At 35.9% G+C, this 15,159-nt stretch overlaps 2 long non-coding RNA genes across 8 annotated transcripts in view; one reads left to right on the plus strand and one right to left on the minus strand.

Annotated features, from left to right (window-relative positions):
* LOC126747663 (uncharacterized) overlaps positions 1 to 15,159 on the plus strand; it is an 86,215-nt gene that overhangs the window by 15,170 nt on the left and 55,886 nt on the right. The gene's annotated exons all lie outside the window — the stretch shown is intronic.
* Positions 555 to 9,942, minus strand: LOC126747664 (uncharacterized). Of its 7 annotated transcripts, none has more exons than XR_007664302.1 (4): positions 9,745 to 9,942; positions 1,821 to 2,049; positions 1,195 to 1,478; positions 555 to 681 (listed from the first exon to the last, which is right to left on the minus strand). It is a non-coding gene; the product is annotated as an uncharacterized LOC126747664 (long non-coding RNA). The 7 variants fall into 7 exon arrangements; XR_007664303.1 differs by lacking the exon at positions 9,745 to 9,942 and adding an exon at positions 8,890 to 9,007; XR_007664300.1 differs by lacking the exon at positions 9,745 to 9,942 and adding an exon at positions 5,812 to 6,009.

A 15,159-nucleotide genomic window follows, 5' to 3' on the forward strand; every position in this document is an offset into this window, starting at 1 on the left:
CACATCTCGTGAGAGTATTTTGTATCTGTAAGTTTATGGGTCTAAGTCTTTAAATTCTTAATGCAACGCCCCTGATCGATTGGCATGTGTGAAAATTGGTACAAATGGACCTTAAATCATCCCCTTTCGAACTGTATAAATCCCCTAATCTAAAACTCACCCTTACACCTATTATGAGCAAAAGTCCATTTTGTATCTGTAAGTTTATGGGTCTAAGTCTTTAAATTCTTAATGCAACGCCCCTGATCGATTGGCATGTGTGAAAATTGGTACAAATGGACCTTAAATCATCCCCTTTCGAACTGTATAAATCCCCTAATCTAAAACTCACCCTTACGCCTATTATGAGCAAAAGTCCATTTTGTATCTGTAAGTTTATGGGTCTAAGTCTTTAAATTCTTAATGCAACGCCCCTGATCGATTGGCATGTGTGAAAATTGGTACAAATGGACCTTAAATCATCCCCTTTCGAACTGTATAAATCCCCTAATCTAAAACTCACCCTTACACCTAATATGAGCAAAAGTCCATTTTGTATCTGTAAGTTTATGGGTCTAAGTCTTTAAATTCTTAATGCAACGCCCCTGATCGATTGGCATTTATGAAAATTGGTAGAAATGGACCTTAAATCATCCCCTTTCGAACTGTATAAGTCCCCTAATCTAAAACTCACCCTTACACCTAATATGAGCAAAAGTCCATTTTGTATCTGTAAGTTTATGGGTCTAAGTCTTTAAATTCTTAATGCAACGCCCCTGATTGATTGGCATTTATGAAAATTGGTAGAAATGGACCTTAAATCATCCCCTTTCGAACTGTATAAGTCCCCTAATCTAAAACTCACCCTTACACCTAATATGAGCAAAAGTCCATTTTGTATCTGTAAGTTTATGGGTCTAAGTCTTTAAATTCTTAATGCAACGCCCCTGATTGATTGGCATTTATGAAAATTGGTAGAAATGGACCTTAAATCATCCCCTTTCGAACTGTATAAGTCCCCTAATCTAAAACTCACCCTTACACCTAATATGAGCAAAAGTCCATTTTGTATCTGTAAGTTTATGGGTCTAAGTCTTTAAATTCTTAATGCAACGCCCCTGATTGATTGGCATTTATGAAAATTGGTAGAAGTGGACCTTAAATCATCCCCTTTCGAACTGTATAAATCCCCTAATCTAAAACTCACCCTTACACCTAATATGAGCAAAAGTCCATTTTGTATCTGTAAGTTTATGGGTCTAAGTCTTTAAATTCTTAATGCAACGCCCCTGATCGATTGGCATTTATGAAAATTGGTAGAAATGGACCTTAAATCATCCCCTTTCGAACTGTATAAGTCCCCTAATCTAAAACTCACCCTTACACCTAATATGAGCAAAAGTCCATTTTGTATCTGTAAGTTTATGGGTCTAAGTCTTTAAATTCTTAATGCAACGCCCCTGATCGATTGGCATTTATGAAAATTGGTAGAAATGGACCTTAAATCATCCCCTTTCGAACTGTATAAGTCCCCTAATCTAACAACAACCCTTACGCCTATTATGAGCAAAAGTCCATTTTGTATCTGTAAGTTTATGGGTCTAAGTCTTTAAATTCTTAATGCAACGCCCCTGATCGATTGGCATTTATGAAAATTGGTAGAAATGGACCTTAAATCATCCCCTTTCGAACTGTATAAGTCCCCTAATCTAAAACTCACCCTTACACCTAATATGAGCAAAAGTCCATTTTGTATCTGTAAGTTTATGGGTCTAAGTCTTTAAATTCTTAATGCAACGCCCCTGATCGATTGGCATTTATGAAAATTGGTACAAATGGACCTTAAATCATCCCCTTTCGAACTGTATAAGTCCCCTAATCTAAAACTCACCCTTACACCTAATATGAGCAAAAGTCCATTTTGTATCTGTAAGTTTATGGGTCTAAGTCTTTAAATTCTTAATGCAACGCCCCTGATCGATTGGCATTTATGAAAATTGGTAGAAATGGACCTTAAATCATCCCCTTTCGAACTGTATAAGTCCCCTAATCTAAAACTCACCCTTACACCTAATATGAGCAAAAGTCCATTTTGTATCTGTAAGTTTATGGGTCTAAGTCTTTAAATTCTTAATGCAACGCCCCTGATCGATTGGCATTAATGAAAATTGGTACAAATGGACCTTAAATCATCCCCTTTCGAACTGTATAAGTCCCCTAATCTAAAACTCACCCTTACGCCTATTATGAGCAAAAGTCCATTTTGTATCTGTAAGTTTATGGGTCTAAGTCTTTAAATTCTTAATGCAACGCCCCTGATCGATTGGCATGTGTGAAAATTGGTACAAATGGACCTTAAATCATCCCCTTTCGAACTGTATAAATCCCCTAATCTAAAACTCACCCTTACACCTAATATGAGCAAAAGTCCATTTTGTATCTGTAAGTTTATGGGTCTAAGTCTTTAAATTCTTAATGCAACGCCCCTGATCGATTGGCATGTGTGAAAATTGGTACAAATGGACCTTAAATCATCCCCTTTCGAACTGTATAAATCCCCTAATCTAAAACTCACCCTTACACCTAATATGAGCAAAAGTCCATTTTGTATCTGTAAGTTTATGGGTCTAAGTCTTTAAATTCTTAATGCAACGCCCCTGATCGATTGGCATGTGTGAAAATTGGTACAAATGGACCTTAAATCATCCCCTTTCGAACTGTATAAATCCCCTAATCTAAAACTCACCCTTACACCTAATATGAGCAAAAGTCCATTTTGTATCTGTAAGTTTATGGGTCTAAGTCTTTAAATTCCTAATGCAACGCCCCTGATCGATTGGCATTTATGAAAATTGGTAGAAATGGACCTTAAATCATTCCCTTTCGAACTGTATAAATCCCCTAATCTAAAACTCACCCTTACGCCTAATATGAGCAAAAGTCCATTTTGTATCTGTAAGTTTATGGGTCTAAGTCTTTAAATTCTTAATGCAACGCCCCTGATCGATTGGCATTTATGAAAATTGGTACAAATGGACCTTAAATCATCCCCTTTCGAACTGTATAAATCCCCTAATCTAAAACTCACCCTTACGCCTATTATGAGCAAAAGTCCATTTTGTATCTGTAAGTTTATGAGTCTAAGTCTTTAAATTCTTAATGCAACGCCCCTGATCGATTGGCATTTATGAAAATTGGTACAAATGGACCTTAAATCATCCCCTTTCGAACTGTATAAATCCCCTAATCTAAAACTCACCCTTACACCTAATATGAGCAAAAGTCCATTTTGTATCTGTAAGTTTATGAGTCTAAGTCTTTAAATTCTTAATGCAACGCCCCTGATCGATTGGCATTTATGAAAATTGGTACAAATGGACCTTAAATCATCCCCTTTCGAACTGTATAAATCCCCTAATCTAAAACTCACCCTTACACCTAATATGAGCAAAAGTCCATTTTGTATCTGTAAGTTTATGAGTCTAAGTCTTTAAATTCTTAATGCAACGCCCCTGATCGATTGGCATTTATGAAAATTGGTACAAATGGACCTTAAATCATCCCCTTTCGAACTGTATAAATCCCCTAATCTAAAACTCACCCTTACACCTAATATGAGCAAAAGTCCATTTTGTATCTGTAAGTTTATGGGTCTAAGTCTTTAAATTCTTAATGCAACGCCCCTGATCGATTGGCATTTATGAAAATTGGTACAAATGGACCTTAAATCATCCCCTTTCGAACTGTATAAATCCCCTAATCTAAAACTCACCCTTACGCCTATTATGAGCAAAAGTCCATTTTGTATCTGCAAGTTTATGGGTCTAAGTCTTTAAATTCTTAATGCAACGCCCCTGATCGATTGGCATTTATGAAAATTGGTAGAAATGGACCTTAAATCATTCCCTTTCGAACTGTATAAATCCCCTAATCTAAAACTCACCCTTACGCCTATTATAAGCAAAAGTCCATTTTGTATCTGTAAGTTTATGAGTCTAAGTCTTTAAATTCTTAATGCAACGCCCCTGATCGATTGGCATTTATGAAAATTGGTACAAATGGACCTTAAATCATCCCCTTTCGAACTGTATAAATCCCCTAATCTAAAACTCACCCTTACACCTAATATGAGCAAAAGTCCATTTTGTATCTGTAAGTTTATGAGTCTAAGTCTTTAAATTCTTAATGCAACGCCCCTGATCGATTGGCATTTATAAAAATTGGTAGAAATGGACCTTAAATCATCCCCTTTCGAACTGTATAAATCCCCTAATCTAAAACTCACCCTTACACCTAATATGAGCAAAAGTCCATTTTGTATCTGTAAGTTTATGAGTCTAAGTCTTTAAATTCTTAATGCAACGCCCCTGATCGATTGGCATTTATAAAAATTGGTAGAAATGGACCTTAAATCATCCCCTTTCGAACTGTATAAATCCCCTAATCTAAAACTCACCCTTACACCTAATATGAGCAAAAGTCCATTTTGTATCTGTAAGTTTATGGGTCTAAGTCTTTAAATTCTTAATGCAACGCCCCTGATCGATTGGCATTTATGAAAATTGGTAGAAATGGACCTTAAATCATCCCCTTTCGAACTGTATAAATCCCCTAATCTAAAACTCACCCTTACGCCTATTATGAGCAAAAGTCCATTTTGTATCTGTAAGTTTATGGGTCTAAGTCTTTAAATTCCTAATGCAACGCCCCTGATCGATTGGCATTTATGAAAATTGGTAGAAATGGACCTTAAATCATTCCCTTTCGAACTGTATAAATCCCCTAATCTAAAACTCACCCTTACGCCTATTATGAGCAAAAGTCCATTTTGTATCTGTAAGTTTATGAGTCTAAGTCTTTAAATTCTTAATGCAACGCCCCTGATCGATTGGCATTTATGAAAATTGGTACAAATGGACCTTAAATCATCCCCTTTCGAACTGTATAAATCCCCTAATCTAAAACTCACCCTTACACCTAATATGAGCAAAAGTCCATTTTGTATCTGTAAGTTTATGAGTCTAAGTCTTTAAATTCTTAATGCAACGCCCCTGATCGATTGGCATTTATGAAAATTGGTACAAATGGACCTTAAATCATCCCCTTTCGAACTGTATAAATCCCCTAATCTAAAACTCACCCTTACGCCTATTATGAGCAAAAGTCCATTTTGTATCTGCAAGTTTATGGGTCTAAGTCTTTAAATTCTTAATGCAACGCCCCTGATCGATTGGCATTTATGAAAATTGGTAGAAATGGACCTTAAATCATTCCCTTTCGAACTGTATAAATCCCCTAATCTAAAACTCACCCTTACGCCTATTATAAGCAAAAGTCCATTTTGTATCTGTAAGTTTATGAGTCTAAGTCTTTAAATTCTTAATGCAACGCCCCTGATCGATTGGCATTTATGAAAATTGGTACAAATGGACCTTAAATCATCCCCTTTCGAACTGTATAAATCCCCTAATCTAAAACTCACCCTTACACCTAATATGAGCAAAAGTCCATTTTGTATCTGTAAGTTTATGAGTCTAAGTCTTTAAATTCTTAATGCAACGCCCCTGATCGATTGGCATTTATAAAAATTGGTAGAAATGGACCTTAAATCATCCCCTTTCGAACTGTATAAATCCCCTAATCTAAAACTCACCCTTACACCTAATATGAGCAAAAGTCCATTTTGTATCTGTAAGTTTATGAGTCTAAGTCTTTAAATTCTTAATGCAACGCCCCTGATCGATTGGCATTTATAAAAATTGGTAGAAATGGACCTTAAATCATCCCCTTTCGAACTGTATAAATCCCCTAATCTAAAACTCACCCTTACACCTAATATGAGCAAAAGTCCATTTTGTATCTGTAAGTTTATGGGTCTAAGTCTTTAAATTCTTAATGCAACGCCCCTGATCGATTGGCATTTATGAAAATTGGTAGAAATGGACCTTAAATCATCCCCTTTCGAACTGTATAAATCCCCTAATCTAAAACTCACCCTTACGCCTATTATGAGCAAAAGTCCATTTTGTATCTGTAAGTTTATGGGTCTAAGTCTTTAAATTCCTAATGCAACGCCCCTGATCGATTGGCATTTATGAAAATTGGTAGAAATGGACCTTAAATCATTCCCTTTCGAACTGTATAAATCCCCTAATCTAAAACTCACCCTTACGCCTATTATGAGCAAAAGTCCATTTTGTATCTGTAAGTTTATGAGTCTAAGTCTTTAAATTCTTAATGCAACGCCCCTGATCGATTGGCATTTATGAAAATTGGTACAAATGGACCTTAAATCATCCCCTTTCGAACTGTATAAATCCCCTAATCTAACAACAACCCTTACGCCTATAATGAGCAAAAGTCCATTTTGTATCTGTAAGTTTATGGGTCTAAGTCTTTAAATTCTTAATGCAACGCCCCTGATCGATTGGCATTTATGAAAATTGGTACAAATGGACCTTAAATCATCCCCTTTCGAACTGTATAAATCCCCTAATCTAACAACAACCCTTACGCCTATAATGAGCAAAAGTCCATTTTGTATCTGTAAGTTTATGGGTCTAAGTCTTTAAATTCTTAATGCAACGCCCCTGATCGATTGGCATTTATGAAAATTGGTACAAATGGACCTTAAATCATCCCCTTTCGAACTGTATAAATCCCCTAATCTAACAACAACCCTTACGCCTATAATGAGCAAAAGTCCATTTTGTATCTGTAAGTTTATGGGTCTAAGTCTTTAAATTCTTAATGCAACGCCCCTGATCGATTGGCATTTATGAAAATTGGTACAAATGGACCTTAAATCATCCCCTTTCGAACTGTATAAATCCCCTAATCTAACAACAACCCTTACGCCTATAATGAGCAAAAGTCCATTTTGTATCTGTAAGTTTATGGGTCTAAGTCTTTAAATTCTTAATGCAACGCCCCTGATCGATTGGCATTTATGAAAATTGGTACAAATGGACCTTAAATCATCCCCTTTCGAACTGTATAAATCCCCTAATCTAAAACTCACCCTTACACCTAATATGAGCAAAAGTCCATTTTGTATCTGTAGGTTTATGGGTCTAAGTCTTTAAATTCTTAATGCAACGCCCCTGATCGATTGGCATTTATGAAAATTGGTAGAAATGGACCTTAAATCATTCCCTTTCGAACTGTATAAATCCCCTAATCTAAAACTCACCCTTACGCCTATTATAAGCAAAAGTCCATTTTGTATCTGTAAGTTTATGAGTCTAAGTCTTTAAATTCTTAATGCAACGCCCCTGATCGATTGGCATTTATGAAAATTGGTACAAATGGACCTTAAATCATCCCCTTTCGAACTGTATAAATCCCCTAATCTAACAACAACCCTTACGCCTATAATGAGCAAAAGTCCATTTTGTATCTGTAAGTTTATGGGTCTAAGTCTTTAAATTCTTAATGCAACGCCCCTGATCGATTGGCATTTATGAAAATTGGTACAAATGGACCTTAAATCATCCCCTTTCGAACTGTATAAATCCCCTAATCTAAAACTCACCCTTACACCTAATATGAGCAAAAGTCCATTTTGTATCTGTAAGTTTATGGGTCTAAGTCTTTAAATTCTTAATGCAACGCCCCTGATCGATTGGCATTTATGAAAATTGGTACAAATGGACCTTAAATCATCCCCTTTCGAACTGTATAAATCCCCTAATCTAACAACAACCCTTACGCCTATAATGAGCAAAAGTCCATTTTGTATCTGTAAGTTTATGGGTCTAAGTCTTTAAATTCTTAATGCAACGCCCCTGATCGATTGGCATTTATGAAAATTGGTACAAATGGACCTTAAATCATCCCCTTTCGAACTGTATAAATCCCCTAATCTAACAACAACCCTTACGCCTATAATGAGCAAAAGTCCATTTTGTATCTGTAAGTTTATGGGTCTAAGTCTTTAAATTCTTAATGCAACGCCCCTGATCGATTGGCATTTATGAAAATTGGTACAAATGGACCTTAAATCATCCCCTTTCGAACTGTATAAATCCCCTAATCTAAAACTCACCCTTACACCTAATATGAGCAAAAGTCCATTTTGTATCTGTAGGTTTATGGGTCTAAGTCTTTAAATTCTTAATGCAACGCCCCTGATCGATTGGCATTTATGAAAATTGGTAGAAATGGACCTTAAATCATTCCCTTTCGAACTGTATAAATCCCCTAATCTAAAACTCACCCTTACGCCTATTATAAGCAAAAGTCCATTTTGTATCTGTAAGTTTATGAGTCTAAGTCTTTAAATTCTTAATGCAACGCCCCTGATCGATTGGCATTTATGAAAATTGGTACAAATGGACCTTAAATCATCCCCTTTCGAACTGTATAAGTCCCCTAATCTAACAACAACCCTTACGCCTATAATGAGCAAAAGTCCATTTTGTATCTGTAAGTTTATGGGTCTAAGTCTTTAAATTCTTAATGCAACGCCCCTGATCGATTGGCATTTATGAAAATTGGTACAAATGGACCTTAAATCATCCCCTTTCGAACTGTATAAATCCCCTAATCTAAAACTCACCCTTACACCTAATATGAGCAAAAGTCCATTTTGTATCTGTAAGTTTATGGGTCTAAGTCTTTAAATTCTTAATGCAACGCCCCTGATCGATTGGCATTTATGAAAATTGGTACAAATGGACCTTAAATCATCCCCTTTCGAACTGTATAAATCCCCTAATCTAAAACTCACCCTTACACCTAATATGAGCAAAAGTCCATTTTGTATCTGTAAGTTTATGAGTCTAAGTCTTTAAATTCTTAATGCAACGCCCCTGATCGATTGGCATTTATGAAAATTGGTACAAATGGACCTTAAATCATCCCCTTTCGAACTGTATAAATCCCCTAATCTAAAACTCACCCTTACACCTAATATGAGCAAAAGTCCATTTTGTATCTGTAAGTTTATGGGTCTAAGTCTTTAAATTCTTAATGCAACGCCCCTGATCGATTGGCATTTATGAAAATTGGTAGAAATGGACCTTAAATCATCCCCTTTCGAACTGTATAAATCCCCTAATCTAAAACTCACCCTTACGCCTATTATGAGCAAAAGTCCATTTTGTATCTGCAAGTTTATGGGTCTAAGTCTTTAAATTCTTAATGCAACGCCCCTGATCGATTGGCATTTATGAAAATTGGTAGAAATGGACCTTAAATCATTCCCTTTCGAACTGTATAAATCCCCTAATCTAAAACTCACCCTTACGCCTATTATAAGCAAAAGTCCATTTTGTATCTGTAAGTTTATGAGTCTAAGTCTTTAAATTCTTAATGCAACGCCCCTGATCGATTGGCATTTATGAAAATTGGTACAAATGGACCTTAAATCATCCCCTTTCGAACTGTATAAATCCCCTAATCTAAAACTCACCCTTACACCTAATATGAGCAAAAGTCCATTTTGTATCTGTAAGTTTATGAGTCTAAGTCTTTAAATTCTTAATGCAACGCCCCTGATCGATTGGCATTTATAAAAATTGGTAGAAATGGACCTTAAATCATCCCCTTTCGAACTGTATAAATCCCCTAATCTAAAACTCACCCTTACACCTAATATGAGCAAAAGTCCATTTTGTATCTGTAAGTTTATGAGTCTAAGTCTTTAAATTCTTAATGCAACGCCCCTGATCGATTGGCATTTATAAAAATTGGTAGAAATGGACCTTAAATCATCCCCTTTCGAACTGTATAAATCCCCTAATCTAAAACTCACCCTTACACCTAATATGAGCAAAAGTCCATTTTGTATCTGTAAGTTTATGGGTCTAAGTCTTTAAATTCTTAATGCAACGCCCCTGATCGATTGGCATTTATGAAAATTGGTAGAAATGGACCTTAAATCATCCCCTTTCGAACTGTATAAATCCCCTAATCTAAAACTCACCCTTACGCCTATTATGAGCAAAAGTCCATTTTGTATCTGTAAGTTTATGGGTCTAAGTCTTTAAATTCCTAATGCAACGCCCCTGATCGATTGGCATTTATGAAAATTGGTAGAAATGGACCTTAAATCATTCCCTTTCGAACTGTATAAATCCCCTAATCTAAAACTCACCCTTACGCCTATTATGAGCAAAAGTCCATTTTGTATCTGTAAGTTTATGAGTCTAAGTCTTTAAATTCTTAATGCAACGCCCCTGATCGATTGGCATTTATGAAAATTGGTACAAATGGACCTTAAATCATCCCCTTTCGAACTGTATAAATCCCCTAATCTAAAACTCACCCTTACACCTAATATGAGCAAAAGTCCATTTTGTATCTGTAAGTTTATGAGTCTAAGTCTTTAAATTCTTAATGCAACGCCCCTGATCGATTGGCATTTATGAAAATTGGTACAAATGGACCTTAAATCATCCCCTTTCGAACTGTATAAATCCCCTAATCTAACAACAACCCTTACGCCTATAATGAGCAAAAGTCCATTTTGTATCTGTAAGTTTATGGGTCTAAGTCTTTAAATTCTTAATGCAACGCCCCTGATCGATTGGCATTTATGAAAATTGGTACAAATGGACCTTAAATCATCCCCTTTCGAACTGTATAAATCCCCTAATCTAAAACTCACCCTTACACCTAATATGAGCAAAAGTCCATTTTGTATCTGTAGGTTTATGGGTCTAAGTCTTTAAATTCTTAATGCAACGCCCCTGATCGATTGGCATTTATGAAAATTGGTACAAATGGACCTTAAATCATCCCCTTTCGAACTGTATAAATCCCCTAATCTAAAACTCACCCTTACACCTAATATGAGCAAAAGTCCATTTTGTATCTGTAAGTTTATGGGTCTAAGTCTTTAAATTCTTAATGCAACGCCCCTGATCGATTGGAATTTATGAAAATTGGTACAAATGGACCTTAAATCATCCCCTTTCGAATTGTATAAATCCCCTAATCTAAAACTCACCCTTACACCTAATATGAGCAAAAGTCCATTTTGTATCTGTAAGTTTATGGGTCTAAGTCTTTAAATTCTTAATGCAACGCCCCTGATCGATTGGCATTTATGAAAATTGGTACAAATGGACCTTAAATCATCCCCTTTCGAACTGTATGAATCCCCTAATCTAAAACTCACCCTTACACCTAATATGAGCAAAAGTCCATTTTGTATCTGTAAGTTTATGGGTCTAAGTCTTTAAATTCTTAATGCAACGCCCCTGATCGATTGGCATTTATGAAAATTGGTACAAATGGACCTTAAATCATCCCCTTTCGAACTGTATAAATCCCCTAATCTAAAACTCACCCTTACACCTAATATGAGCAAAAGTCCATTTTGTATCTGTAAGTTTATGGGTCTAAGTCTTTAAATTCTTAATGCAACGCCCCTGATCGATTGGCATTTATGAAAATTGGTACAAATGGACCTTAAATCATCCCCTTTCGAACTGTATAAATCCCCTAATCTAAAACTCACCCTTACACCTAATATGAGCAAAAGTCCATTTTGTATCTGTAGGTTTATGGGTCTAAGTCTTTAAATTCTTAATGCAACGCCCCTGATCGATTGGCATTTATGAAAATTGGTACAAATGGACCTTAAATCATCCCCTTTCGAACTGTATAAATCCCCTAATCTAAAACTCACCCTTACACCTAATATGAGCAAAAGTCCATTTTGTATCTGTAAGTTTATGGGTCTAAGTCTTTAAATTCTTAATGCAACGCCCCTGATCGATTGGAATTTATGAAAATTGGTACAAATGGACCTTAAATCATCCCCTTTCGAATTGTATAAATCCCCTAATCTAAAACTCACCCTTACACCTAATATGAGCAAAAGTCCATTTTGTATCTGTAGGTTTATGGGTCTAAGTCTTTAAATTCTTAATGCAACGCCCCTGATCGATTGGCATTTATGAAAATTGGTACAAATGGACCTTAAATCATCCCCTTTCGAACTGTATAAATCCCCTAATCTAAAACTCACCCTTACACCTAATATGAGCAAAAGTCCATTTTGTATCTGTAGGTTTATGGGTCTAAGTCTTTAAATTCTTAATGCAACGCCCCTGATCGATTGGCATTTATGAAAATTGGTACAAATGGACCTTAAATCATCCCCTTTCGAACTGTATAAATCCCCTAATCTAAAACTCACCCTTACACCTAATATGAGCAAAAGTCCATTTTGTATCTGTAAGTTTATGGGTCTAAGTCTTTAAATTCTTAATGCAACGCCCCTGATCGATTGGCATTTATGAAAATTGGTACAAATGGACCTTAAATCATCCCCTTTCGAACTGTATAAATCCCCTAATCTAACAACAACCCTTACGCCTATAATGAGCAAAAGTCCATTTTGTATCTGTAAGTTTATGGGTCTAAGTCTTTAAATTCTTAATGCAACGCCCCTGATCGATTGGCATTTATGAAAATTGGTACAAATGGACCTTAAATCATCCCCTTTCGAACTGTATAAATCCCCTAATCTAAAACTCACCCTTACACCTAATATGAGCAAAAGTCCATTTTGTATCTGTAAGTTTATGGGTCTAAGTCTTTAAATTCTTAATGCAACGCCCCTGATCGATTGGCATTTATGAAAATTGGTACAAATGGACCTTAAATCATCCCCTTTCGAACTGTATAAATCCCCTAATCTAAAACTCACCCTTACACCTAATATGAGCAAAAGTCCATTTTGTATCTGTAAGTTTATGGGTCTAAGTCTTTAAATTCTTAATGCAACGCCCCTGATCGATTGGCATTTATGAAAATTGGTACAAATGGACCTTAAATCATCCCCTTTCGAACTGTATAAATCCCCTAATCTAAAACTCACCCTTACACCTAATATGAGCAAAAGTCCATTTTGTATCTGTAGGTTTATGGGTCTAAGTCTTTAAATTCTTAATGCAACGCCCCTGATCGATTGGCATTTGTGAAAATTGGTACAAATGGACCTTAAATCATCCCCTTTCGAGCTGTATAAATCCCCTAATCTAAAATTTACCCTTACTCCTATTATGAGCAAAAGTCCATTTTGTATCTGCAAGTTTATGGGTCTAAGTCTTTAAATGCTTAATGCAACGCCCCTGATCGATTGGCATTTGTGAAAATTGGTACAAATGGACCTTAAATCATCCCCTTTCGAACTGTATAAATCCCCTAATCTAAAACTCACCCTTACTCCTATTATGAGCAAAAGTCCATTTTGTATCTGCAAGTTTATGGGTCTAAGTCTTTAAATTCTTAATGCAACGCCCCTGATCGATTGGCATTTATGAAAATTGGTACAAATGGACCTTAAATCATCCCCTTTCGAACTGTATAAATCCCCTAATCTAAAACTCACCCTTACACCTAATATGAGCAAAAGTCCATTTTGTATCTGTAGGTTTATGGGTCTAAGTCTTTAAATTCTTAATGCAACGCCCCTGATCGATTGGCATTTATGAAAATTGGTACAAATGGACCTTAAATCATCCCCTTTCGAGCTGTATAAATCCCCTAATCTAAAATTTACCCTTACTCCTATTATGAGCAAAAGTCCATTTTGTATCTGCAAGTTTATGGGTCTAAGTCTTTAAATGCTTAATGCAACGCCCCTGATCGATTGGCATTTGTGAAAATTGGTACAAATGGACCTTAAATCATCCCCTTTCGAACTGTATAAATCCCCTAATCTAAAACTCACCCTTACACCTAATATGAGCAAAAGTCCATTTTGTATCTGTAAGTTTATGGGTCTAAGTCTTTAAATTCTTAATGCAACGCCCCTGATCGATTGGCATTTATGAAAATTGGTACAAATGGACCTTAAATCATCCCCTTTCGAACTGTATAAATCCCCTAATCTAAAACTCACCCTTACACCTAATATGAGCAAAAGTCCATTTTGTATCTGTAGGTTTATGGGTCTAAGTCTTTAAATTCTTAATGCAACGCCCCTGATCGATTGGCATTTATGAAAATTGGTACAAATGGACCTTAAATCATCCCCTTTCGAACTGTATAAATCCCCTAATCTAAAACTCACCCTTACACCTAATATGAGCAAAAGTCCATTTTGTATCTGTAAGTTTATGGGTCTAAGTCTTTAAATTCTTAATGCAACGCCCCTGATCGATTGGCATTTATGAAAATTGGTACAAATGGACCTTAAATCATCCCCTTTCGAACTGTATAAATCCCCTAATCTAAAACTCACCCTTACACCTAATATGAGCAAAAGTCCATTTTGTATCTGTAGGTTTATGGGTCTAAGTCTTTAAATTCTTAATGCAACGCCCCTGATCGATTGGCATTTATGAAAATTGGTACAAATGGACCTTAAATCATCCCCTTTCGAGCTGTATAAATCCCCTAATCTAAAATTTACCCTTACTCCTATTATGAGCAAAAGTCCATTTTGTATCTGCAAGTTTATGGGTCTAAGTCTTTAAATGCTTAATGCAACGCCCCTGATCGATTGGCATTTGTGAAAATTGGTACAAATGGACCTTAAATCATCCCCTTTCGAACTGTATAAATCCCCTAATCTAAAACTCACCCTTACTCCTATTATGAGCAAAAGTCCATTTTGTATCTGCAAGTTTATGGGTCTAAGTCTTTAAATTCTTAATGCAACGCCCCTGATCGATTGGCATTTATGAAAATTGGTACAAATGGACCTTAAATCATCCCCTTTCGAACTGTATAAATCCCCTAATCTAAAACTCACCCTTACACCTAATATGAGCAAAAGTCCATTTTGTATCTGTAGGTTTATGGGTCTAAGTCTTTAAATTCTTAATGCAACGCCCCTGATCGATTGGCATTTATGAAAATTGGTACAAATGGACCTTAAATCATCCCCTTTCGAGCTGTATAAATCCCCTTATCTAAAATTTACCCTTACTCCTATTATGAGCAAAAGTCCATTTTGTATCTGCAAGTTTATGGGTCTAAGTCTTTAAATGCTTAATGCAACGCCCCTGATCGATTGGCATTTGTGAAAATTGGTACAAATGGACCTTAAATCATCCCCTTTCGAACTGTATAAATCCCCTAATCTAAAACTCACCCTTACACCTAATATGAGCAAAAGTCCATTTTGTATCTGTAAGTTTATGGGTCTAAGTCTTTAAATTCTTAATGCAACGCCCCTGATCGATTGGCATTTATGAAAATTGGTACAAATGGACC

The sequence above is a fragment of the Anthonomus grandis genome, chromosome 19, assembly GCF_022605725.1.
Source record: "Anthonomus grandis grandis chromosome 19, icAntGran1.3, whole genome shotgun sequence".
NCBI classification, from domain to species: Eukaryota; Metazoa; Arthropoda; class Insecta; order Coleoptera; family Curculionidae; genus Anthonomus; species Anthonomus grandis.